Raw genomic sequence first — 26,753 nt, 5'->3', positions numbered from 1 at the left:
CGGATCGGCGCACGGTGAATTTTTCACCACAGAGCAAGCTGTGCGTCAAATCTTTCGGCGCACAAGGCGTCCAAATGAAAAAGAGAAGTCTTTTTGGTCCTGAGACTTCAGGGAACAGGAGGCAAGCTCTATCCAAGCCCTTGGAGAGCACTTCAGCAGCAAGGAAAGAGTTCAGCAAGGCAGCAGGGCAACATCAGGGCAGCAGTCCTTTGTAGAAAGCAGTCAGGTGAGTCCTTTAGGCAGCCAGGCAGTTCTTCTTGGCAGGATGCAGGTTCTGGTTCAGGTTTCTTCTCCAGCAAGTGTCTGATGAGGTAGGGCAGATGCCCTGTTTTATACCCAAGTGTGCCTTTGAAGTGGGGGAGACTTCAAAGAGTGGCTAAGAAGTGCACCAGGTCCCCTTTCAGTTCAATCCCGTCTGCCAGGGTCCCAGTAGGGGGTGTGGCAGTCCTTTGTGTGAGAGCAGGCCCTCCACCATCCCAGCCCAGGAAGACCCATTCAAAATGCAGATGTATGCAAGTGAGGCTGAGTACCCTGTGTTTGAGGTGTGTCTGAGTGAATGCACAAGGAGCTGTCAACTAAGCCCAGCCAGACGTGGATTGTAAGGCACAGAAAGATTTAAGTGCAAAGGAATGCTCACTTTCTAAAAGTGGCATTTCTAGAATAGTAATATTAAATCCAACTTCACCAGTCAGCAGGATTTGGTATTACCATTCTGGCCATACTAAATATGACCTTCCTACTCCTTTCAGATCAGCAGCTACCACTTCAATACTGTATGAGGGCAGCCCCAATGTTAGCCTATGAAGGGAGCAGGCCTCACAGTAGTGCAAAAACGAATTTAGGAGTTTTACACTACCAGGACATGTAAACTACATAGGTACATATCCTACCTTTCACCCACACAGCACCCTGCTCTAGGGGTTAGCTAGGGCACACATTAGAGGTGACTTATATGTGGAGAAAGGGGAGGTTTAGGCTTGGCAAGTACTTTTAAATGCCAAGTCGAGGTGACAGTGAAACTGCACACACAGGCCTTGCCATGGCAGGCCTGAGACAAGGTAAAGGGGCTACTTAAGGGGGTGGCACAACCAGTGCTGCAGGCCCACTAGTAGCATTTAATCTACAGGCCCTAGTAACATATAGTGCACATTACTAGGGACTTATAAATAAATTAAATAGCTCAATCAGGTATGATCCAAGTTTATCGTGTTTGAAGGGAGAGAGCATATGCACTTTAACACTGGTTAGCAGTGATAAAGTGCGCAGAGTCTAAAAGCCAGCAAAAATTAGGTCAGAAAAAGAGAAGGAGGAAGGCAAAAAGTCTGGGGATAACCCTGCAGAAGGGCCATTTCCAACATACACCATTTACATAAAAACATAAAAACATTCATGCAGGGGAATGATACTCTTTTGGAGTAAACAGTATGACAAAATGTTTTCTTACCAAACACGTGCAACTACACAAACTGCAGATCTACCTGTGCCGAAACCACAAGCAGAAATCACAACGGAAAATCAAAAGCTTTGCACTAGAATAAAAAAGAGAAATGAACCATTACAATTACAAATGCAATAATGACAAGAAATAAAAGTTAACATTATCAAACACCACCACGCAAACTCCAGTCCACCCACTGCCAATCGAAATCCAGTTCACATACACAAAAACTTTCCCTGGTGTCTATTGATTTTGTGCCCACCCTGGGGGCAGATGGGCCGCCCAACTATGACTGGTCTGCCCCCGGGGGCAGAAAAAAAACCAAAATACATATAAAATAATGTCCCCAATTGGGCAAACCTTGCTTAAGCGGTCACCCCCAAACATAAACCTATATTTTCCCTTATGCCCCCTGGGGGCAGATGGACCTCCAACTATGGCCTATCTGCCCCCAGGGCAGGGGAACAGAAAATGGCCAAAAGTACATACAGTATAGAACAAATGCCCCCAATTGGGGTGACCCTTTCCCAAGGGGCTGCCCCCAAACATAAACCTATATTTTTCCCTGGTTCTAGTGGCTTTTCTGCTCCCCTGGGGGTTGATGTGCCTCCAAATACTGACGGTCTGTCCCCAGGGGGGGCAGAAAGTGGCCAAAAATATGCCCCCATTATAGGAAATGACCCTTCTCAAAGGGTCGTTTCCTTACTCACAAAAAAAGTCCCTGGTGCTAGTGTGCGCATTCCTGCTGCATGTTTGTGGTTTCACTTGCTATCGTACAGCAGGAGTGCATTACAAAGAGACATTGAGAGAAAGTGAAACCTCTTCTCTTTCCCCTAATGCCACTTTGTATTCCTCAAACCCCCCCCAGAGCTCCATTTAAGTGCGTGTGTTTTTTTGATCTCTCATTTTTCTGACACTTTCACTCTCACAATCCTGCCCGCACCCTTTGTTTAATTATCTTGAGCTCTCTCACCTCCCAGCTCGTCTATTGCTTCTCTCTCACCTCCCTGTCACATTTGTTTTTTTTTCTTAACCCCCTTAGCTCCTCCACAGCTCCATGTTGCTCACCACCACACAGTGGATACTCTCCCTCCTAGTTTCATTTCTTTCAATTTACCTTTCTTTTCTTGAAGGCCTAGAAGCTTAATTTTCTTTGTTCTACTGGCAACTTTGGTATTGGAATGGTAAATGAAAAAATGGCTGCTAAAACATCAAGATGCATAGACTGAATCTATAGCTGAGTTTGGTAGCTCAGGGGATTAATTCATCCACTGCAGGGATTTGTATTCGACCTCTTTGTCACAGGTTCAAAACTTAGTGAGTCCACATGTTCTTTTATTCTTAACCCCTTAGCTGCTGGGCCTTTTCCCCCCAGTGCTGAGCCCTTTTTTGGCTATTTGGGGTAGTTCGCGCTTAGGGCTTCATAACTTTTTGTCCACATAAGCTAACCGCGCCAAATTTGCGTCCTTTTTTTCCAACATCCTAGGGATTCTAATGGTACCCAGAGTTGGTGGTTTCCCCTGGAGGAGACCAGGAAAATAGCCAAAATACAGTGAAAATTTTGTTTTTTCCAAAAAAATTGGAAAAAAAGGCTGCCGAAGAAGGCTTGTGTTTTTTCCCCTGAAAATGCCATCAACAAAGGGTTTCTGGTTATGAAATCACCATCTTCCCACCTTTCAGGAACGGGCAGACTTGAATCAGAAAACCACTTTTTTCAACATAAATTTTGCATTTTACTGGGACATACCCCATTTTTACTATTTTTGGTGCTTTCAGCCTCCTTCCAGTTAGTGACAGGAATGGGTGTGAAACCAATGCTGGATCCCGGAAAGCTAAACATTTCTGAAAACTAGACAAAATTCTGAATTCAGCAAGGGGTCATTTGTGTAGATCCTACAAGGTTTTCCTACAGAAAATAACAGCTGAAATAAAAAAATATTGAAATTGAGCTGAAAACAACAGCCATTTTTCTTTATGTTTTACTCTGTAACTTTTTCCTGCGATGTCAGATTTCTGAAAGCAATATACCATTTTGTCTGCTGGACTCTTCTGGTTGCGGGGATATAAAGGGCTTGTAGGTTCATAAAGAACCCTAGGTACCCAGAGCCAATAAATGAGCTGCACCCTGCAGTTGGTTTTCATTCTATACTGGGTATACAGCAATTCATTTGCTGAAATATGAAGAGTGAAAAAGAGGTATCAAGAAAACCTTTGCATTTCCAAAATGGGATCAAGATAAGGTTTTGAGGAGCAGTGGTTATTTGCACATCGCTGAATTCCGAGGTGCCCATACTAGCATGTGAATTGCAGGGCATTTCTCAAATAGACGTCTTTTTTACACACACTCTTATATTTGGAAGGAAAAAATGTAGAGAAAGATAAGGGGCAATAACACTTGTTTTGCTATTCTGTGTTCCCCCAAGTCTCCCGATAAAAATGATACCTCACTTGTGTGGGTAGGCCTAGTGCCCGCGACAGGAAATGCCCCAAAACACAACATGGACACATCCTATTTTTTTTATAGAAAACACAGCTGTTTTTTCCAAAGTGCCTACCTGTAGATTTTGGCCTCTAGCTCAGCCGGCACCTAGGGAAACCTACCAAACCTGTGCATTTCTGAAAACTAGAGACCTAGGGGAATCTAAGGAGGGGTGACTCGCGGGGCTCGGACTAGGTTCTGTTACCCAGAATCCTTTGCAAACCTCAAAAAGTGGCTAAAAAAACAAGTTTTCCTCACATTTCGGTGACAGAAAGTTCTGGAATCTGAGAGGAGCCACAAATTTCCTTCCACCCGGCGTTCCCCCAAGTCTCCCGATAAAAATGATACCTCACTTGTGTGGGTAGGCCTAGCGCCCGCGACAGGAAACGCCCCAAAGCGCAACGTGGACACATCCACATTTTTGGAAGAAAACAGAGGTGTTTTTTGAGAAGTGCCTACCTGTAGATTTTGGCCTCTAGCTCAGCCGGCACCTAGGGAAACCTACCAAACCTGTGCATTTCTGAAAACTAGAGACCTAGGGGAATCCAAGGAGGGGTGACTCGCGGGGCTCGGACCAGGTTCTGTTACCCAGAATCCTTTGCAAACCTCAAAAAGTGGCTAAAAAAACAAGTTTTCCTCACATTTCGGTGACAGAAAGTTCTGGAATCTGAGAGGAGCCACAAATTTCCTTCCACCCGGCGTTCCCCCAAGTCTCCCGATAAAAATGATACCTCACTTGTGTGGGTAGGCCTAGCGCCCGCGACAGGAAACGCCCCAAAGCGCAACGTGGACACATCCACATTTTTGGAAGAAAACAGAGGTGTTTTTTGAGAAGTGCCTACCTGTAGATTTTGGCCTCTAGCTCAGCCGGCACCTAGGGAAACCTACCAAACCTGTGCATTCCTGAAAACTAGAGACCTAGGGGAATCCAAGGAGGGGTGACTCGCAGGGCTCGGACCAGGTTCTGTTACCCAGAATCCTTTGCAAACCTCAAAAAGTGGCTAAAAAAACAAGTTTTCCTCACATTTCGGTGACAGAAAGTTCTGGAATCTGAGAGGAGCCACAAATTCCCTTCCACCCGGCGTTCCCCCAAGTCTCCCGATAAAAATGATACCTCACTTGTGTGGGTAGGCCTAGCGCCCGCGACAGGAAACGCCCCAAAGCGCAACGTGGACACATCCACATTTTTGGAAGAAAACAGAGGTGTTTTTTGAGAAGTGCCTACCTGTAGATTTTGGCCTCTAGCTCAGCCGGCACCTAGGGAAACCTACCAAACCTGTGCATTTCTGAAAACTAGAGACCTAGGGGAATCCAAGGAGGGGTGACTCGCGGGGCTCGGACCAGGTTCTGTTACCCAGAATCCTTTGCAAACCTCAAAAAGTGGCTAAAAAAACAAGTTTTCCTCACATTTCGGTGACAGAAAGTTCTGGAATCTGAGAGGAGCCACAAATTTCCTTCCACCCGGCGTTCCCCCAAGTCTCCCGATAAAAATGATACCTCACTTGTGTGGGTAGGCCTAGCGCCCGCGACAGGAAACGCCCCAAAGCGCAACGTGGACACATCCACATTTTTGGAAGTGATCCATTCCTGACACAGGCACTAGGTGTAGGCACTAAAGTGGGGTAGTGTTTTTATCAGGACAGGTGAGGAGTCACTGGGTGGTAGGAATGTTGTGGATCCCAGCATGTTCCTGTAGTTTGTGTGACAGAAATGCGAGAAAAATAGAGTTTTTTTTCAACATTTCAGCTTTGCAGGGTATTCTGGGTAAGAAAACTTTGGGGAATCCACACAAGTCACACCTCTGTGGACTCCCCCGAATGTCTAGTTTTCAGAAATGTTTGGGTGTAGTGTGTTTCTCTATATGGCCGCCGAATCCAGGACCAAAAACACAGGTGCCTGCCTTACAAAACCAGTTTGTTTTGCCATAGACAATTTTGATGTCTCCACAATATGATTTGGGTGGTGGAATTTGGGGCTGAACTAAATTGGTGAGCTCCCAAGAGAGCACTCTCTCTCTGCTTGCCGCCGCATTCACCTGCTCTCTGGGTTGGCCTAACCCACTATTACCCAGTTGCACGAACAGCTTGCGAAGGGACAGCAGGACTGTCCTCATCACCTCCCTCATAATGTACTGGAAGAGGAGTTTTCGAATGGAACTCCTCTGACTGAAAAATCACTCCCAGAGTCTGCGCCATTGTCCTATCCCTCAGATGCTGTCTCAGTATCTGATGTCTCAGTCTCTGATCCTATGTCAGAGCGGTCCTCTATAACCCGAGTGCAGGCAGCAGTCATCCATCAAGATGCCATCTCTGCTATTGGCTAAACTGTTGCTCTAAAACACTAGCCTACGTAGACAGTCACAAAATCGATGGTGTGTGTGAGATACGTGCAACAGTAGAGGCCACCTTACCTGCGCTTCTTCCCTCAATCAGCACGTACTTTCAAGACACTCAAAAAACACCTTGTCACATACCATTCGTCACAGTCTTTAGCACCTCCTGCGCCCAGTCCAACAATCATTATTGGTGCTCCCACTCCCTCCTCCTCGGATTCCCTCATTACCACCCAGCAAAAGTGCCCTTCATCTCTCCATAGACTTTACTAATGTACTCAGCTATTTACATAAAATACAGATGTGCTCTTTGCAGTAGGCATATAAACCTTCTGCACTTCTTTATGGCACTAAAACTGCCACTAGACAAGTCGGACCCTTTTCCCCCCAGGGAAACCACACACATATTGACAAAAGTGATGTATATATGACAGCCAACCACCTGAAACTCAACTCAAGCAAAACCGAAATAATCCTCTTTGGCCCACACAAAAACACCTGGGACCCCCCATGGTGGCCCACCACGCTAGGCCCTGCACCCACCCCCGCCAACTACGCACGCAACCTCAGCATCATCCTAGACTCCTCCCTCTCTATGACCCAACAAATCAACACTCTTACCTCCTCATGCTTCAACAAACTCCGTATACTGAAAAACATTCAAATGGATCCCCACAGAGACCAGAAAAACTGTCACTCACGCACTCATCAGCAGCAGGCTTGACTACGGAAACGCCCTCTACGCCGGCACCACTCTAAAACTCAAGTGCAAACTACACGCATCCAGAACTCAGCAGCACGACTCATCCTCGACCTCCGCCGACACGAACACATCTCTCCACACCTCAAATCCCACCACTGGCTCCCCATTGACAAAAGGATCACCTTCAAGATCCTCATCCTCGCACACAAATCACTCCACAACACAGGCCCTGCCTACCTCAACGAGAGTCACCTTCCACACCCCCACACGAAACGTCCGCTCAGCTGACCTCTCTCTCGCCTCTGTCCCCCGCATCAAACACACCACCACCGGGGGCAGATCCTTCTCCTACATTGCACCCAAAACCTGGAACGCACTCACAACCCACATTCGCAAGACCCAAAACCTACTTCTTTTCAGGAAGGGCCTCAAAACCTGGCTTTTTGAACAGTGAACCTCCTAGCCCCTTTCCCTTCCCCGTCTCTCCCCCCGTCCTCCCCCCCGCAGCGCCTTGAGACCCTACAGGTGAGTAGCGCGCTTTATAAATCTCTTTGATACAGATCTACCTATATATATACATATATATATATATCTACATAGATATATCTATAGATATATCCATGTACCTAGATATATCTATCTACATAGATATATATATATATAGATATATACATATATATTTTTTTTTTAGTTGCTGTATGGTTTCCTTGGGGGCCAAAATGGCCCCCAGGGAAACCCTACAACATCTAAAAAAAAAAAATGCCCCCACAGGGGGTCACCCTGCCCACGGGCGACCCCCTGTCATTTCTTTTTTTGTATTATTTTGTATTTTTTTGAAAAAAAAAAAAATCCCCTGGGGGGGGCGCAATCGCGCCCCCCCCTCCCCCAGGGGGCACCTACCTTTTTTTTTTATAAAAAAAATTATGCCGGGGGGGGGCGGCCCGTTTTCCGGGGGGGCCGCCCCCCAAAAGTGAAATCCCTGGTGTCTAGTGGGGTTTCCTGGCCCCCGATCGCAGCTGTGCTGCGATCGGGGGCCAGCAAACCGTTTCAGAAGGCCTCGTAAGAAAGGGGAGACTCTCCCCTTTCTTACGAGGCCTTCTGAAACGGTTTCTGGCCCCCGATCGCAGCACAGCTGCGATCGGGGCCAGAAACAGTTTCAGAAGGCCTCGTAAGAAAGGGGAGAGTCTCCCCTTTCTTACGAGGCCTTTTCAAAATGTTTCCTGGCCCCCCCGATCGGAGCTGTGCTGCGATCGGGGGAGCCAGGAAACCTGAAAGTGTTTCCTGGCCCACGATCGCAGCACAGCTGCGACCGGGGGCCAGGAAACACTTTCAGGAAGGCCTCGTAAGAAAGGGGAGTGTCTCCCCTTTCTTTCGAGGCCTTCCCGAACGTGTAAAAGGCCGTTTTCCCCATGAAAGCAGGAAGCGGCCGCAAGGCTGCTTCCTGCTTTCATGGGGAAAACACCTTTGCAACGTCAGCGCGCCTCGCGGCGCGCTGACGTCACAAAGGGGCGGGTGGGGGGCGGGGGGAGACACGGAAGCTTCCTTGTCTCCCGGGGGTATTACAAAAAAAAAAAAATAATCCTCGGGTGCGACGCACCCGAGGATTTATTAATGCCCTTCCTGGTGTCGGCCACTGGTCGTGACCCGCACCAGGGAGGGTGTGTGGGCGTCGGCCAGTGGCCGACGCCCGCACTCAAGAGTTTAAGTGGTTGACTAAATGAGTACAATTGAGTTGGGTAACAATAAACATTGGTTATTTCCTGTCAAGATACATTTCAAGGTGAACTTGCAATATATAAATACGTTTTGCTAAATTTTACACACAAATGCATAATGATATGTATTATGCATACGTTTCATCACACTGGGTCCACTGCTATATCATGATGCATATGTGCTTATGCCTAGTGACATATGTATATGCATCCATCTTCACTCTGGAGATGTCATTTTCACCTTTTGTTTTTGCAGGTGATGTTTAACTTTCTTTTTAGCTTGTTAGGGTGGGCCCAGATACAGTTTTAGTTGTCCTAAAAGCCTCATGTTTTTAAAAAGTCATAGAAATGCATATGTATATATACAGAGACAGGAGATTTCAGCCTTCATTACTCCTTGGTTTAGTCATTCACATGTTTTTCTGCCCTCCATCGAATACAGTATGGGATAATACGTCAGCCCACTTCATTCATTGGCTGTCTTGCACTGTAACATCTTGCCTGCTTACATGTGCTACTTAGATGTCTCCACTGCAGAGTATAGCAATAAACTAACTCTTGTTTGGGTGGGTAATGTCCCACCCTAAACTCCCAACCAATCTCAACTCCTCTTACTCCCCTCCAACCCCGTCCCCCTTAGGAGTAGGTCTGCCCCATTAATCCCACTCTCCTGTGTCCCTCCCACATTAACTACGAAAACCTATTCTTATGTATATTCAACAGTCGGGCAGAGAACTCTGTACACATAAGTGTAGGTAAAACATACATTTTGTAGTATGTTTTGTAGTACTACAAAATACTAAAAAGTGCAGTTTGTGAATCAGGCACTCCATATCTTTCAGCTTAGCTGTGCTAAAGGAGCACACACCTCGAAAAGGCTCCACACAAATGTGTGTACTTTTCTATTCCTTAACATGACATTCTACATCCTTGTCCCAGTAAATATTTTGGGAGGTGAAGAATGTTGTGAACATAAGCGGACAGAACTGACAGGTATGTATTTCGCAGATGTCCTTTTCAGTTTTTTTCTGAAGTCCTGGTTGATCCTTTTTGATAATTCCCTAGTATACTTGACACAGCAGTTGTTCAGGATAAAGGTTGTTGTCCTGCTTTTGACATGGGAAACACCCCAGAAAAGGAATTACTTGGAATTTTCTACTCCTCCATCATAGAGATACATATCTCCGTCTCCTCTGAATGAGAAAATGAACAATTAAGAAGAACTGTGATCCACTACTGCTGCTATGGAGACAAAAATTGCAACAACAGTCTTCACATAAGCATTTACCAACTCACAATAATTGTCTCAGATTGGTCCAGTTCAAATAAGGAAATTGAGGCTTTTCCATAGGAACAGAGAGACAAGCATTTTGTAAGGGACGTGTTTCCAGCAAGCATGTCACATATCCGGCAAAACATGGGATTTCCTTTGTTGGGACAGAAAAGTCCCTCACATGGTAACAGAAGTGCTCCCCTGTCCTGAGTGCCCAGCTTCAATGATATCTGGATCCCTGGTGCCAATTTGGATTACACTTGTGGCCCGTGGTCTAAGCCTCTCTCATGGATTGCAGTCTTGGTTAGACCCAGAGGGGCACCCAAAAGAAGTACCCTTGTGTGGTGAAAGATTACTGCCTTTAATCAGGAGTTAAGGAGACAGTTTTAAACAATAGTGATTAATATAGTGATCTGTGTTACTGGACTGGGGTTTACAGACCCACTAGTGCAAAGTTATGCTGCTATGTTCTTAACTCACACTCATCCAGGGCTACATTGGGTTGGATGTAGTGCTGCACTGTGTGCCTGTGTACACTGGGATGTAACATGAGTGAAGCAATACAACTGGGGACAACACGAATACTGCATTTGACATCAGCTGGCCTAGTTGTCTATGTCCCCCTCGGTTTTTAAAAAAGCCATAAAAAGTTGTGGACTGTGGCTAGATACATCTTTAACATTTGACTCCCAGGTCAAAAGTTAGCCGCCATCTTCTATGGAATTTTGAGGATGTTCCGTAAGATTCTACCTCTTCTCCCCTTTTCCTCAAGGAGGCTTGTGGTCCAGGCGCTCATTTTGTCACGCCTGGACTACAGCAGTTCATTGAATCTGGGGCTCGGAAAGCCAACTTAAAAAAACTTCACAATTCTGCGACACACATTTTGTGAAACATTCTGAGACATCAACCAACTCGCCATTCCATACGTCATCTACACTGGGTCCCCATAGCAGAGAGGATTATATTTAAGTCATTGTGTATTGCCCATGCAAAGGGTCATTGATTTCTCACTCCTGTTATCTTTTTATACCCCTGGGAGACTGTTGCATTCTTCTGAAGCCTTTTTTGTAAAGATCCCTGCAAACATGAAAATGAAATATGGAGGGCGGTCTTTTTCCTACACTGCTTCCAGGTTATGGAACTGTCTTCCTTTCTTTCTACGCTCTCTTGAGAAGGGGCTGACCTTTTGGAGAGCATTAAAGATGTGGCTCTTCCAGAATAACGCACTATAATTTCCTCCTTCTACTCTTTGGTGCCCTAACAGCGCTGGGATGCCTTCAGGTAACTATGCGCTATATAAGCTCACAAAGAACAGAATATGTAGGTGTGCCTGTAAATGGTGTGCTACCTGTAGGTCCAAGCAGGGACGCATGTGTTCCCGTGGGTTGCACAATACATGGAAGTCTCTGGGTTCCATATTGGAAGCCCATGATCTTTCCAAGAAGCATATAGAGGTGGATGAGCCCCCCCAGAGAGATTTCTAGAGTGCTACATTCTTGAGAGCTGTATGGAACATACACTTGAAAAAGGAAGAGTCACGTTCTTCAGTACATCTCAACAGGACTCTTTGATTCTGAAAGAGGTTACTGGTAAGAGTGGCCTGATCACATGTCAGAAAGGATATGGAGCTAATAAGAAAGTCATAATGAGTAGGGTTATGAGCGTTTGATAATATTTAGTTTGAAGTTTACCAATGGGGCTGACATTCACGTATGATCTGTGTTAGAAATGGGGTGTCTGGTTGGCAGTCAGTTTGCACTCTGTCCAAGCAGGGACCCTCATTCCAGCCAGGGCAATGGAGGTACACACTTAGATAACCCCTGCTCACCCCCTTGGTAGCTTGGCACAAGCAGTCAGGCTTATCTCAAAGGCAATGTGTAAAGTATTTGTACCAACACACACAGTAATACAGTGAAAACACTACAAAATGGACGCCACACCAGTTTAGAAAAATAGATATTTATCTAAATCACACAAGTCCAAAATGACAAAAATCCAACATACACAAGTCAAGATATGAATTTTCAAAGGAATAAGAGTCTTACTCCATACAAAACAATGGAAACGTTGATTTTACACAAAGTACCTGGTTTGTGTCAAAAATAAAGCTACACCGAGAGAGCGTGCATCGAAAAAGTGAGGCCATGCATTGTCTCTTCTTCGGTCGGGTCGGCGATGCGTCATATTTCTCTCCCACAAAAGAGGGATGCCAATTTCTGGGTGGGACATCTTGGATCCATGCAGGCTTGCATTGATTTTTTCCGCCCAGTGACCATGTCGGAAAACCGTGCTGCGTGGGGTTTGCGTCATTATCAGCAGCCGCAAGCGGTGATGCATCATTACTCCAGCCGTGATGTGTCGATCTCCCAGCCACTATACAGGTGGAGCGTTGATTTTAGCTGCAAAGCCGGTGGCACGTCATTTTTCAGCCACGTTGTAGGTGGTGCGTCAAAAGTTCCTCACACGGTGTTCTGTGCATGGATTTCAGTCCTACTTCTACAAACATAACCTCTCAAGGGCCCAGAGACTGGATAGGGCACCACTTGGCAGGGCAGGAGTCTCAGCAGAGAGTCCAGGTGCTGACAGAGGAAGTCTTTGATGGGCCTGAGACTTCAAAACAGGAGGCAAGCTCAATCCAACCCTATGGAGATGCTTCACAAGCAGGAATATACCACAAAGTCCAGCATTTGTCCTCTCTCAGACAGAAGCAGCAACTGCAGGCCAACACAGCAAAGCACAGTCACAGGCAAAGGGGCAGTTCTCCTCCTCCAGCTCTTCAGCTCTACTCCTTGGCAGAGGTTCCTCTTGATTCCAGAAGTGCTCTCGAAGAAATCTAAAGTCTGGGGTTTTGGGTTCACCACTCATACCCCTTTCTGCCTTTGCAGTTGCTCAACTTCAATACAAAAAGTCTCTGTTGTTTACAGGATCTTGCCTTGCCCAGGCTTGCCTCTAGATGCACACCAGGGGGTCCGAGACTACATTGTGTGAGGGTAGGCACAGCCCATTCCGGTATGAGTGACCTTTCCTCCCTCCACTCTAGCCCAAATGGCCCATCAGAATATGCAGGCTACACCCCAGCTCCCTTTGTGTAACTGTCTAGTGGAGATTCACAAACAGGCCAAGTGTCAGTCTGACCCAGACATGGAATACACAAGCAGGCAGGGTCACAGAATGGTTTAAGCAAAAAATGCCTAATTTCTAAAAGTTGCATTTCAAACTAACAATCTAAAAACCATCTTCACTAAAAGATGTATTTTAAAATTGTGAGTTCAGAGACCCGAAACTAGATATTTAAAGGCAGCCCCCATGTTAATCTATGAGAGACATAGGCCTTGCAACTGTGAAAACTAAATTTGGCAGTATTTAACTGTTTGAACATGTAAAACACATCAGTGCAGATCCCACCTTTAGCATACACTGCACCCTGCCCATGGGGATACCTAGAGCCTACCATAGGGGTGCCTTAAATGTACAAAAAGGGAAGGTTTGGGCCTGCCAAGTGGGTACACTTGCCAGGTCGGATTGACGGGTTAAAACTGTGCACACAGACTCTGCAGTGGCAGGTCTGAGCCATGTTTACAGGGCTACTCATGTGGGTGGCACAATCAGTGCTGCAGGCCCACTAGTAGCATTTGATTTGCATGCCCTGGCCATCTCTATTGCGCTTTGCTAGGGACTTACTAGTAAATCAATTATGGCTATCATGGATAAACCAATCACCAATACAATTTACACAGAGAGCATATGCACTTTAGCACTGGTTAGCTTTGATAAAGTGCCCAGAGGCCTAAAGCCAACAAAAACTGGTCAGAAAAAATAGGAGGAAGGAGGCAAACAGTTTGGAGATGACCCTGCAAAAAGGGCCAGGTCCAACAATCTGCAAGTCAATCCTATGGCCTGTGTTGTGAGGCTATCTGGAATGGAGTCACTCCTGCTGTGACAGACGGCTTCCTTGTTGAAAGGACAGGGCAGAGATATGGGGATTTTAAAAGATGCAACCCCTAACCTGAACATCAAAGACTGCAACAATAAAGACTTGATTTAATTCTTGGCAGTGAGCATACCCGATCGCAAAAGCAACAGAGTATCTTTACAGTCAAGGATGTGGTCCGTCCAGAGAACTTTGATGGGGCCAATATTGAAGAGGGCTACCATGCTGAGGGAAGAATTCCAAGGGGAGCATTTTCCTTTTTATTTCCAAAAAGAAAATCCTGCTTCAATATTTGCTTTTGAAAATAAAAATAAAACAATTTGTTGCAAGGCTCAAACATGTTGAAGTAGCCCTGCATCAATCTATCACCGAAACGATGGCGGTTCCTTCCAATTCTTTAGAAATTACCACCAAAAAGTCATTTATAAATTTGTCGAGCAGCGCCTCCATCAGGGTGATGGAGGGATTTACTCCATCTCTCTGATGGAGAAACAGGTAGTCCGCTCCTATTTAAATCTGGCTTTAAATCATATTGGTTACTACAAATGGATTATAAAAAGGGGAGCTTGGAACTCCCAAGTTGTCAACTGTCAGCTGTGGCTGTACCTTGATGTGGCGAAGCTCAGCAGTTCTGCCTTGTGTTACTAGGACTCGGGATCAACGTCTGCCAGTCACACAGCTGGGTCAAGCATATCATCCAGAGAACTCAAGACCACCTGTCTGGATCCTGGAGCACCTGCATCTGCCTGCCTGCCGAGACCAGAGAAAGCCTTTGAGGAGGAGGGAGAGCACAAAGAGGGAGCAAGGTCTAGTGTGGGGTCCTGGCAAGCAGATACCTGTAGTGAGGTGTGACAGGGTTGTGATTGCACTGATCAGGCCGTCACCTCTGTGCTGATTAAGTTGGCTTCCCTATAAGCCAGAGGGGACTGCCATGAAGCCAAACTATTTTTGCACTGATTGGGCTATCCACCAATATTCTCATATTAAGTTGGTGACACTGTATGCAAAAGGAGGGATGCAGCAAAGGTAATTACGGTTGCTATCCGTCCATGTGCTCTGTTAAATCAACAATCCTGTATGCTAGAGCAGGTCGCTGTTAATCAAAATTGCTGCACCAATTGGGCTATCACGTGTGCTGCACAAAGTTAGCAACCCTGCATGCTAGAGGGAGACACTGGATTAGGCCACCACCTGTGTGCTGCCAAAACACGGTGACCTCATGTGCCAAGGACTGGGTGTCACCTTGAAAAGCAAGGGTTGACACCACGGTTTAACTGTCTGCCAAAGGAGAATGCTGTCATAGGGTTCATCGTGGGATCACGGTGACCTGAGGGTGTTGGCGCATGTGCCTGGAGGCTTGACTTAGACATCAGAAGTCAGGCAGTCACCAGCAGGTTCAGAGAAACTCACCATTTCATCCGAGGAGCCCTGTGGGGGACGCACTGCTCTGCTGGCCACGAAGAGACAGCAGCTTGACAGCAGCACAAGATACTGTCCACCGTGATGCCAGAATGCTTACACTCTCATGGTCTTCTATCCAGAAACACCAGTTGGAGTGAGTGAGAGTCATCACCAGGTGGAAGGGCCCTTGGGGAACTTGTCTCCCTCATAGTATTGAAGTGCTGGAACACTTTGATTTTTATAAAGCCATAGTGGGACATGTAAGACTCAGACTTGTAAAAGGGCCTAACGTAAAAGTTGCCTTTTGTAAATGGGGAATAACCACAACCCCCAGACAACGTGGGTCTCAGAACTGTACCTGGACAGGGCAAGAGTGTCTGTCTTAGGAAAACTGTGTGCTTTATTTGTGCATAAATAAAATATTACTTTAATCATAAAAGCTAGAATCTTTCCAGATATTCATTTATTGTGGTTTCTGGGTGTGTTTTAAGTCTTGAGCCTGTGTAAACCTTGTACTACCTACACCCCCACAACCTCCAAGAAGCTTTGGGCTGCTTGACCCATGCTACCACTTAGAATCAAGTGTTGAAGGGGTACTTGACACAGTAATTCAGAACCCATAGAGTGTCGAGCCCTGGAATATCAGTATTAAAATTCCTCAACCCCCATGGTTGGGCTTAGTAATCCCTGTTTGTACTGTGCCCCTCTTGAGGGGGTTATGACAACCAGCACCTGCGATTCTGAGTAATTCTGCTGAGACCCTACTGCATCAGTTTCAATGTTCCCTTCAATTGAGTTTTTCAATTCATTCCATTCTCTGGGAATAGAAAGATACAGATAGGATAATTCTTCCCAGATTCACAGAAAGATTATGGGCCAGATGTGGCAAGCAGTTTTGCCCATTCTGTGTCTATGGGAAAATGTGTTTGTACATATGGCCCTATATCCCTTAGAAGAAAAGAGTGCTAAGGGCCTGAAGTGCAGTATCTTGAAATTGGAAATTGGAAATAGTAAAGGTGAATGAATCACAATTTCAGAATCACTAAAATGTACTAAGTAACATGAGTAGCAAATAGTTATTTGTTTAGGTTTCTCTTGCTTAAAAACAGTTTGCATTTTGCAATTCGGTAGGCATTGCAAATTGCGAAGCTGAGGATACAAATTGTGAATGTCACAGTAATTGATGGCATCATAGATCCAGGGTCTCAGAAACATTGTTTCACAGCCTGTGAGAGTCACACACCATACAACAGCTTCCTTGCAGCCTTGGAAGACAACAGAATGCCAAACCAGGAGCCAAGGGAGTAGGTTGGGAGAAAAAGGAAATGTAAATGTATATAGAAGAACTATAGATTTTGGTGGAAGAATTAATTTGTGACCAAACATGATAAATTGTTTGAAGAAGTCTTACTTCCAAAAAAAGACTTGGGGCATACCCAACAACTTAATCCTGTCGTGCTCACAAACAGGAGTAATGAAGCGATCAAAAATGATAGTATGACTGATGGTTCACGACAAAAGAGCAATTCTGACCAAAAGGCAGAAGACTGTACCAACAAGCAAGTATCTAGGACTGAGCCATCACCATTCGAAATGGAAGAATGTCTTGCATCTGTTTTCAGCTAGAGGTTGTAACTGGAGTTTCAACAAATGGCACACCAGCTCCAAGACAAACACCAAAGCTTAGACTGACAAAGATTTTGCATAAGTTTGCACAACTTTTTTTTTTTTTTACAAGACCCGACTGAAAATCCATTTCATTTTTCTACTTCAAAGGCAAGACAGATGCCGGTTTGCATTACTTTGTAAAAATAAAAGTTATGCAACACAGTGCACTGTGCTGCCTTGCTTTACTTTGCATCAGGTAGATGTTCCAGTGGTGACGCATAAGGGAGGTGTTACAGTGGTGGTGCATGGGCGTTCCCATGCATGCACCTATTGAATTTGATGCAAACCCATATTTACAAATAGTTGTAGACATGTTTGTGCCAAAATGGTGCACCTGTCTTAGACTGGCGTAGTGAGCAAAAATATATTTATTCCTCCAAGTTAGTTCCTATTTGCATGTGTGCTGCATTTTACTCGGACCCTTTAAATAGACGCTTGACACCTGTCAAGTGCAGGGTGGCACTGTGGCTACTGGGGGAATTGTAATTTCCTGAGGCAATCAAGAAGGAATCTTGAGAAACCTTTTTGGTGCTTCTAGTCTTGACAGATGACTCCACAGGTTTGTCAATGTATAAGACAATAAATAAGTTTATTGGTGGCAATACCTACAACTTTAAAATAAACTAAAAGGAATTCTCTGTTTTCGTATGCATATGATAAAACAATGCCCATATTTATACTTTTTTAGCGCCGCAAGTGGCACAAACGTACAAAATACAATTGTACTTTGTAAGTTTGCGCTGCTTTTGTGTCAAAACATGACGCAAATGCGGCGCTAAAAAGTATAAATATGGGCCAATGTTTGCATAGGTTGATACAGTTGCACCTAGTTGTCCAAGATGCTAGCAGATAGCGTGATACTGCAAACAGCACTATTTTTGAGGTTTCTGTCTGTCTTTAGTAAGTTCAGCACTCGTGTTGGGGACCCAGACCTCTCAGCAGCAGCCAGAGCCACTTCGTCCCCTACAGCAGTGTCCATTACACAGTTCAAGCAACTGTAGCGCTGTTTTATTTGACTTTGCAAATTGACATAGCTATAAGCTAAACAATTCAACAGTACATATCAACTTTGCGCTTAAAATACAGGACCTTAGCCAGTACTGTCACTACCTTATCGTAAGGCTCAAATCTGGGTACAAATTTCTGAGTCAGAAAAGCTTTAGTCATAATGCTGTCTGTGTTATGTGAAAGCAGTGTTTTTTGTAGCCAAGGTTTAAATGCTTTTTTGACCTCAGATGCTGTGTAACTCAAGGTTCAAGAACATTGGGGATGCAAGTATTCTAGCTCAGAAGGCACTTTTTTTTTTTTTTTAACATATTGATAGTTTTGTGACATTGGAATAATTACAAAGTGGGGCATTCTGACACTATCCTTTAACTGCATCAGGGACGTGGGATGTCAGGAGTCCTCTGTTCTCCCTTGTAAAAATTATGCAAACGTGCCCATTCCCTGTGCAATGAGGTTCCTCCACCTTAATACGTGGGCTGTCCACCTACCCTAAACCTTGGCTACTTTAAATCATGTACCTGTTCGAGGGAGAAGTTGTCCTATATAGAGTGTTCCTAACACCTTTGTGTGATTTAATTATCATCAGTTTAGTTATATCGCTATTGATAACTAAGACCACCGCAAAAATCACCAAATTTATCAGGTAGGTTTTGTAAGCCTCTTGGGGGCGTATTTATAGGCCACTAGCGCCACTTGACACTCCTGTGGTGCTAAGCACTGCGCCGTATTTACAAGGTGGCGCTAAGCCACTTTTTGTGGCTTAACGTCACCTTGTAAATACGGCCCCTTCCCACGCAGCACTGTGCATGGAAGGGGCATGCAATGGGTGTTGCTGTGGGCGTGATCATTTAAAAATGACGCTTTGGCACTTCTTAGAAGTGCCAAAGTGCCATTAGTGATTGTTTGTGTGCAGGAAGGGACACCTTCCTGCACATAAACAATCACACCCCACAACGGTGCAAGGATGCCTGCGTTGGTGCTGGCAGCTAAATTTAGCACCAGCACAGGGGACAACACAGGAGTGCGCCGTATTCACTTAAATACGGCGCATCCCTGCGTTTCTAAAATGAAACAGCGTGGCGCTGCCAACTTTATCGCACCACCACGCTGCGCCACTTTTCCATAAATCTAGCCCTTGGTGTCTTAGAGAACAAAAGGGTATCATTGGTGAATGAAAGAGTTTCAATCTTGGACTGTCTTAACACAGGGGTGTCATTAATGCATGCACTCACTACCCTCACTGCTTAGCGCAAATGCAGAAAGAACAGCAAATGGGCATATGAGCAGTTTTGGCTGACGGCTTTACTGGCATTGAAGGGCTTTGTTTTTCCTCCAGCTGTGCCCTTGCCGGCCAGATTCGAATGTCCTTTATGGAACCCTCCCTTAACATTTAAAACAAACCAACCTTGCTACAGTGAAAAATTACTTGAAGGGTTTTTTACTGATAAGGCAACACTAAATGTACATCTCCTACTTTTTCAATACCATGCCCTCTGTTTAATGGGCTTTTAGCGCCTATCATAGAGGTGACTTATAACTACTGAAAAGGAAAGTTTAGGCCTGGCAAAGATTTCATCTCTGGGCCTAGGCAGTTTAAAACTTTACACTCATGCTGCAGGGGCAGCCCTTGAGACATGGTTTACTTTAGTGATTGGCGCATTGTGTGCTACAGCTTACTAAGCAACAATAATGGCTTCAGTTAAAGAAGGCAAACAAGCTAGGGGAATACCACACAAAACATGGTCATTTCCAATAATAGTGAATATTATCAGGCAGACAGTTTCAGTTTACAGGAGCTGCTGCAAAGCTAAGTCCACCACATTTGCTCTCATAAAACTTTGGGACAATGACCACTTGGCATGTATACATCTCAAATTGTGTTATAGACTGTACTTATCCACGTTCTTAGTCAGAAATAGAGGAACTGATCCCCTCAAGCTTTGAAACACAACACAAGGTTTGAAATGACTATGGTGGTTCACTGGAAGTCTATTAAGCTTTTGGAGCAGTGGAGTGACATGCACACTTCAGGAAAGTTTAAATATTAGTCGTTGGGTCACATTTTGTATTACTTGTAGCCTAGAAAGAGTAATAATAGGAAGACTAATTAAATAGAATAGGCATAATCAAGGCTAGAAATAATGACTGTCATCACTATTGCTTTAGGAAGAAGCTGCTCAACTTTCTTCAACAGTTTTAATAGAAGTATACATTTGGATATCATTAATCCAACTTGTGGTATCAAAGTTAAATTACAGCTGACGAAAACTCCCAAACGTTTTACCAATGATTTGGGTTTGGGTACTATCCCCATTTCAGAGAGCCAATATAATTGACTAAGCTCAGGTGTGTCCTGTTGTTTAATGTGATAATCTCCGTCTCATCTGTATTTAGTTGTGCATATTGGGCACTCATCCAATCAGCAATGACCGCATCATATGTAGGAATTCCAGCTGCGATGTACATGTTCCGTTTAGACTGAGTAGCAGCTGTGAGCTCTCAGCCTAATTATATAGCGTACAACCTCTTGAGATCAGTTTTTTAATTAAAGAGTTAACATACAGATTGCATAGATGGAGCGACAGCGAAGAGCCCTGTGGGACACAACACTGATGTAATCGCCTTGGCTGGAAATACACAAATTTAACTGTGTGAGTGTGTTAGCATGTCTGATCTTAATAAGTAAACTTACAAGGGGACGCAAATAGGTCGAATAACCTTTTGACTCGCTATTAAGATGTTCTTACCATAGCTCCAGTACATAAACAATACTCAATACACAACAATCAATAATCATTAGTAATCAAGAACATCAATAATCAATGGAGTTAGTAATTGTCACACACCATGACCTTTCAGTCATGAATTACCACACCTTTTAGTGAAAGTTAGAATATTTATTTCCTTATATTAACAATGTGAAGATCATGTAGATTAATCTCAAAATCAGATGAAACACATGCAGAAACAATACAGGCTGTCCAAAGCGGCAGCAGAAACATTATCCAATCAGAGCTTGAACAACAACACATTTTAAGGTTATGGTGCAAATCAGCAACAAAGTCAACTGTGTCAATGTATTTATGTACATGAAGTTTAGCAGAGAAATTCATCAAACATTCGTCCCTGTTATCAGTCAGTCAGTCAAAGAATCTTTATTCGGCGAATGCCATAAAAGTACAATACATTTCAAACTAGAAATTTAAATAATTAAAATACAGTGCAAATATTAAAAGCAGAGATACGCACAAACATCTTCAATCAACATTATCACAAAGTTCTATACATTGCCATTGTCAGTCAACCCGACAACCCTATAAAATACAAACATGTACAATACAAAGGTAAGAGCCCAGTGTCAGAGTAAAATCATACATTGCCGGATTATACTTGTATGTGTCTACTTCAATCAATTCGTATCATTTCCTAATGGCCATAGCCGATTTATTAAAGCTTAAAACAGGATGGCATAATTGTATTGAGGAGAGTTTTTGAATATTAATCAGTGCCTCCTGATAAGCTGTAATTTGCAATTTATGTAAAATTGGCAGGATAAAAATGTGTCTAGGTGCAGAGTAAAGGGGACAGAATAAGAAAAAGTGGCACGTGCTTTGCTTTGAGAGATTGCCAGAAGGGCAGTTTGGGAGCATCTTATGCCAAGTATATTTCAATCTAAAATGTATAAAATGTAATCTAAATAAAACAAGAAGAGAATATGATGAGGAGCTCGAAAACCAAGTTAAATATGGTTCTAGCATCGTGGAAGTAGAAATTTTAATGTAGGATTCGAATGTTTTCAATTTTGCTGCCTCTTGATATCTGTGATTTGCAGCATACTCTATATATTGAGATTTAAGCAATTCCTTTGCGTTAGTAGGTAGAGATCCTGGATTAGTAAACATGTTCTCTAACCCTAAACCCCGAAAGGAATTTTGAACATAAGTAAGCCATGGAATTTTAGCTGATTGAATACAATCTGTAATGCAATCTTGTACCAAGCTGGCCGCAGGGTTTGACCAAACTCTTAGCCATAACAAAAGAGGGGCAATACCAACCGAATCCTCAATATACCGTACTCCCAGCTCCTCATGGCAAATAATATTTGCTACATTCTTAGGTACCAGAAGCAGCCTGTGCAAAAAATTATTCTCAATTCGTTGTAGACGGGCTGATTTGATGTAACCGCAAAGGCCCACCCCATACATGGCTGCAGAAATGCATTTAGATTTATAAAGCGTAATAATCTGGTGAACTGGCCTGTGACCCAGTTTACGGGCAAAACGGAAGATCGCCTCTATGTTTCTCTCCATTTGTTGGATCTTGAAATTAAGCTGGGGGTACCATGGCAAGGAGGAGTTTAAATTCAGTCCTAGGTAGCAAAAATCTTTCACTTTAGTTAAAATATTTCCATCCATAGTAAAACATCTAGTGCGTGTGTTTCGGGGGCCATATGTTATAATGTGTGACTTTACAAAATTGACTTTCAAGTCGAGATCCTGCGTGAAAGTAAAAAAAAGGTCTAATAAATTCTGGAGACCATTTGCTGTGCGAGCAATCAGCACAGCATCATCAGCATACAATAAGACCGGGAGTTGTGTGGAACCCATCCTAGGGAAATCCTTACCATTTTGTACTAAAAAACTGTCCATTGATGTATAATAAAAATAAAAACGGTGCTAAGATGCAACCCTGCCTAACTCCTCGTAAGGATGTAAAAGGAAGGTCAGTGTATAAACGTTTGATTAATTCAAGCACATTTTGGTCAACCCCCATTGTATCCATAAGTTGCCACAATTTCTCTCTATTCACCAAATCAAAAGCACTCGATAAATCAATAAAATCTAAGTGAATAGATCCTTTCCTGATCGTGACATATTTACTATTTACTGTTATCATAATTCATTAGTGAGAGTCCTTAACTAACATCAGATTAGCATCAGCATGTTGGGCGTTATGCAAAACAATTTATAACACACATTTGGAAAAACCTCTAACTATGGTTCTATCAATACAGCACAGTTGGTACCTAAAGAGAAAAAGCAAATATGCATAATAATCACAGTTTAGGTTATACCTATCCTCGGTATAGATCAGTAAAGCAGGATCAGTCTTCATCCTCAGGACATCAGTCGATCAGCAAGGCATCAGGATTCAGCATCAAAGTTCAGGAAAGGCAAAGTCTTTAAGCATTAAAGTTAAGCACGTCTCTTGTCAAGACGCAATATGGGCAATGGTAAGGGCAGAATGTCTGCAAGGGCAGAATGTCTGTCTTCTCTCTGTGTACTCTTGTTAAGTCAAAACTGTTGACTATCCCCAAAATCCCTAATGGTCAGTTAATTGTGTGTTCACACTCTGTCCAATAAAACTAAAATCCCAAATCTATGAATTCTAATATTACTCCGTTCACATGTCGTTGATTGGTTTGTCTTGCAATGTCCTCATCATCTGGCTTGTCAGGTAACAATATTGTTGCAGCTTCCACTCTAGTCAGTATCTTCATTGTTCTTGTCCTGGGAAAGTCAGTCTCACACGCGTTACACATAAAATGTGGCATTAGCAGGAACATCATCTCCTAGCAGTCGGTTCACACAAGAAGCTTTGGTTATGAGCACATTTAAACAATACAATAGAAATTCACAGTTTTAACTTTCTAGAACATCAATTTTACTAAACACTAAGAAATACAGCTTTTACATGAGGCCTGGCAAGTAGGCCAAGACACTCGTTAAGTTAAGGCTTACAATTAATAAAGCTAAAGCTAAATTCATAACCCTTAGTATGACATATTACTGCATTAGACTATCATATATTCAACATTTCATAAGTATTAAATCATTGATTAGTACACTTCGTTAACATTGGTGGCCATTCTTCGTAATCACATTTTCAAATGCGTGCATTATTTTTCTATGTTATTTCATTTTCTACATAAACTTATTATTAAAAATACATAAACACTCATTAATAATTTTTATTAAAGCACCTGCGCTAGCAAGTGCACTCCGCTGGAAATGATTTAATTCAAGGGGACTCTTTGAATCTCAGCCTATTCCACCTGGTTGGTCAATACCTTATGGCCGACCCTGTAAAAGGCAGCTCACAGGTCAAAAGGTGCAAAGGTGGACATCGTCACCCCGTTGTAGGTCACAAAGCACAGACGGGATGATTGATTATGTAAAGGGGAAATGCCGAAATCCTAGTTGGAAAGGGAAAGGGTGAAGAAAATCCTAGGCCTTTAAATGCCTGAAAATTGATTGGGCTATGCGTACCTCTAAAATTGTACATAAAAGGGCATTAAAGATATAGGGTGCTAGTGTTTATAGTACCCCAGATGTACACCCATCTGTTTTTCATTAAAGGAATCACTGCTGATTGCTTAAATGTTTGCAGCACTGGGCCTTGTTTTAGTGAGTTATTGAGCAGACTTCTGAGAGGGACATTTATTACAGGAGTTAAGGATTGTAATTTAGTAGGAGGAAAGAAATCTCTAGGTATCATTAGGTATCACCTTATTTGTTAATTCTTATAGCTGTTCCTCAGTAATCTCTTGGAAGGCCGTCAAGAGAACTGGGCTACTATCCATTTTTATATGGAGCACATCATTTTAATTATTATTATGCTGTTCTTAATCTATATTATTTGTTCTACGAAAAAATAATTTAATGTGTTGCAAACATCCGGTGTGCAAATTGTGTTAGAAATAATTTTTTCTATGGAAGTAAGTTCTCTTGAGATGTTGAAAATGTATTTCTATTATTGGCCTCAGCATTTTTGAGCAGAGTAACTATCTTTTGTAAGGGTTATCTAACTTTAAACTGTCCCGTCTGAATTTGTTTTTTCTATCGTCCTCCTAAGTTTTCGCTACTGCCTCTCCAGCTGACTCAGCTTAAGTTTAGCTTCCTTAAACTCCTGTGTTAACACAGGACTGGTGCAATTTATTACATGCTGGTTCTGCACAGGAGCCTTTAGATCACCACTTGCTTTAGCCAGCTCCTGAATTTTTTTTCTGCCTCAGTTACTGACTCGCTAAAGATAGGTAGAGTGTGCTAAAGGGTAGATATCATTTCCTCATGGTTAATTTGTTTCCACTTACGTATTTTTGTGTCTCGACTGCTTGAGGAAGTGTATTTGTGATTACCGGGATACTGAATTCAATTAGGGAGTGGTCTGACCATATACAAGGTGGTGTCCATAGTAAGTGTCCATAGGAGATCAAGGCAGTGTACTTTTATATTGTTGGCCCTGTTATGTGTTGATAGAATTTTAGAGATGACATTAATTCCACAAATTCATGGTCTTTTGCACAGTGGTGTAACGCAGAATGATGGGGCCCGATGCAGACAGTGGCGTAATGAAACTTGAGGGGGCCCCCCTGCAAAGTACCTGGAGGGGCACACTCTCCCGTGGACCTAGGCAGTGGCCTGCCGCCCATGCACAGTGTACTATGCTGAGGGGGCCCCCTGGAGCTCATGGCCCCCCTGCACCGTGGGGACTGCAATGGGCCTTTGTTACACCATGCTTGCAGAATGCGATGAGGGACACTGGCGTCTCTCAGATCGCACAGATATTTATTGATCTTGGGCTCAGTGAGGGCCATCTGAACGGTTGCCTCCCCTTTTTCCCCCACATGCACAAACGCACATACACACTGCAGGAGCCTGCTCGTGAAAGCAGAGTGGCTTTCTCAAGCATTTAACTATTTCTTATTCCATGCCATTGCACGCATTTTGAAAGACATGTAATGGCATGGCTTAGAGGGTGAGAGGGGGCCCCTCCAAAACAAGTGGCCCTGGGGCCACCCGCACCCAGGGCTCTGCGGGCCGCCCTTATGCCCCTTCTTATGAATCTGTGTTAGCCGTGTTGACACAATAACTGAAAACACTATGACAAGCATTTGTCAGAAATAACTTGCAAGGGAGCCGATTCATTCAAACATTTATTGGTGAAAAGTAGACATGTAGCAAGGAGCCCGATACCTAAGTAAGCATACTAAAGTACTATTATGAATAAGCTCAATTTGAAAGATTAGTCAATCCTCATTATCATTTGAGGTAATTCATAACTGAGAAGGTTGTATGCGATGTATGATTGCCACTACCCCCTACCTTTCTCTGAATTATCTTTATTCTTGTTAAACAAGTAGCACTCTTCAGGTCTAGCTTCTAGTAAGTCTGGTACATAGTCCTCAGTTAAGCACGTTTCTGCTAGCAGAAATATATCCAAGCTACTTTTATTCTATCATATCAGGAATTTTGGTTTTGTGCTTTGTGTCAATTGAGTAGTTTTCACTTGACAAGGTTGTCTGATTAGCTCATTTTTATTTTTAATAGGTATCATGTGTCGGGCATTAATCTCTGTATTATGTGTGCATGCTAAATATACCAGAATACAATCTGTCTCTAAAATGTGTACGAGAGAAGGAGTATTAGCCAGACCTACCGGCCAAAGGAACAGAAGTTCCTGCTCAGTGTAGGTCAGTTTTCCTGCAGAGGGGAGTCGGCACACAAGGGCTTTCCTATGACGCCTCAGACACTTTGGCAGGTCCTGCACAAGATCGTTGACGGCAGATGTCACAAAATGGCAGCCACTAGACACTACAAAGTTCTGGTGCTAGTGCAATCAGTTGTTGGATGCAAATGACTATGGGAAGCCGTTCATGTCGAAATTACAGCTCCCCATATAGGAAACCTCTTGAAATACACAGTGTGTTGCAAAATGAATATGACACACGCCAGAATGAATGTACCAAGTGTCAATATAAATATGATACCTGGCAGATTGAATCTGACTTGAACCAAAACAAAT

Source organism: Pleurodeles waltl, chromosome 4_1 (genome assembly GCF_031143425.1).
Source record: "Pleurodeles waltl isolate 20211129_DDA chromosome 4_1, aPleWal1.hap1.20221129, whole genome shotgun sequence".
NCBI classification, from domain to species: domain Eukaryota; kingdom Metazoa; phylum Chordata; class Amphibia; order Caudata; family Salamandridae; genus Pleurodeles; species Pleurodeles waltl.
This window is presented reverse-complemented; position numbering follows the sequence as displayed.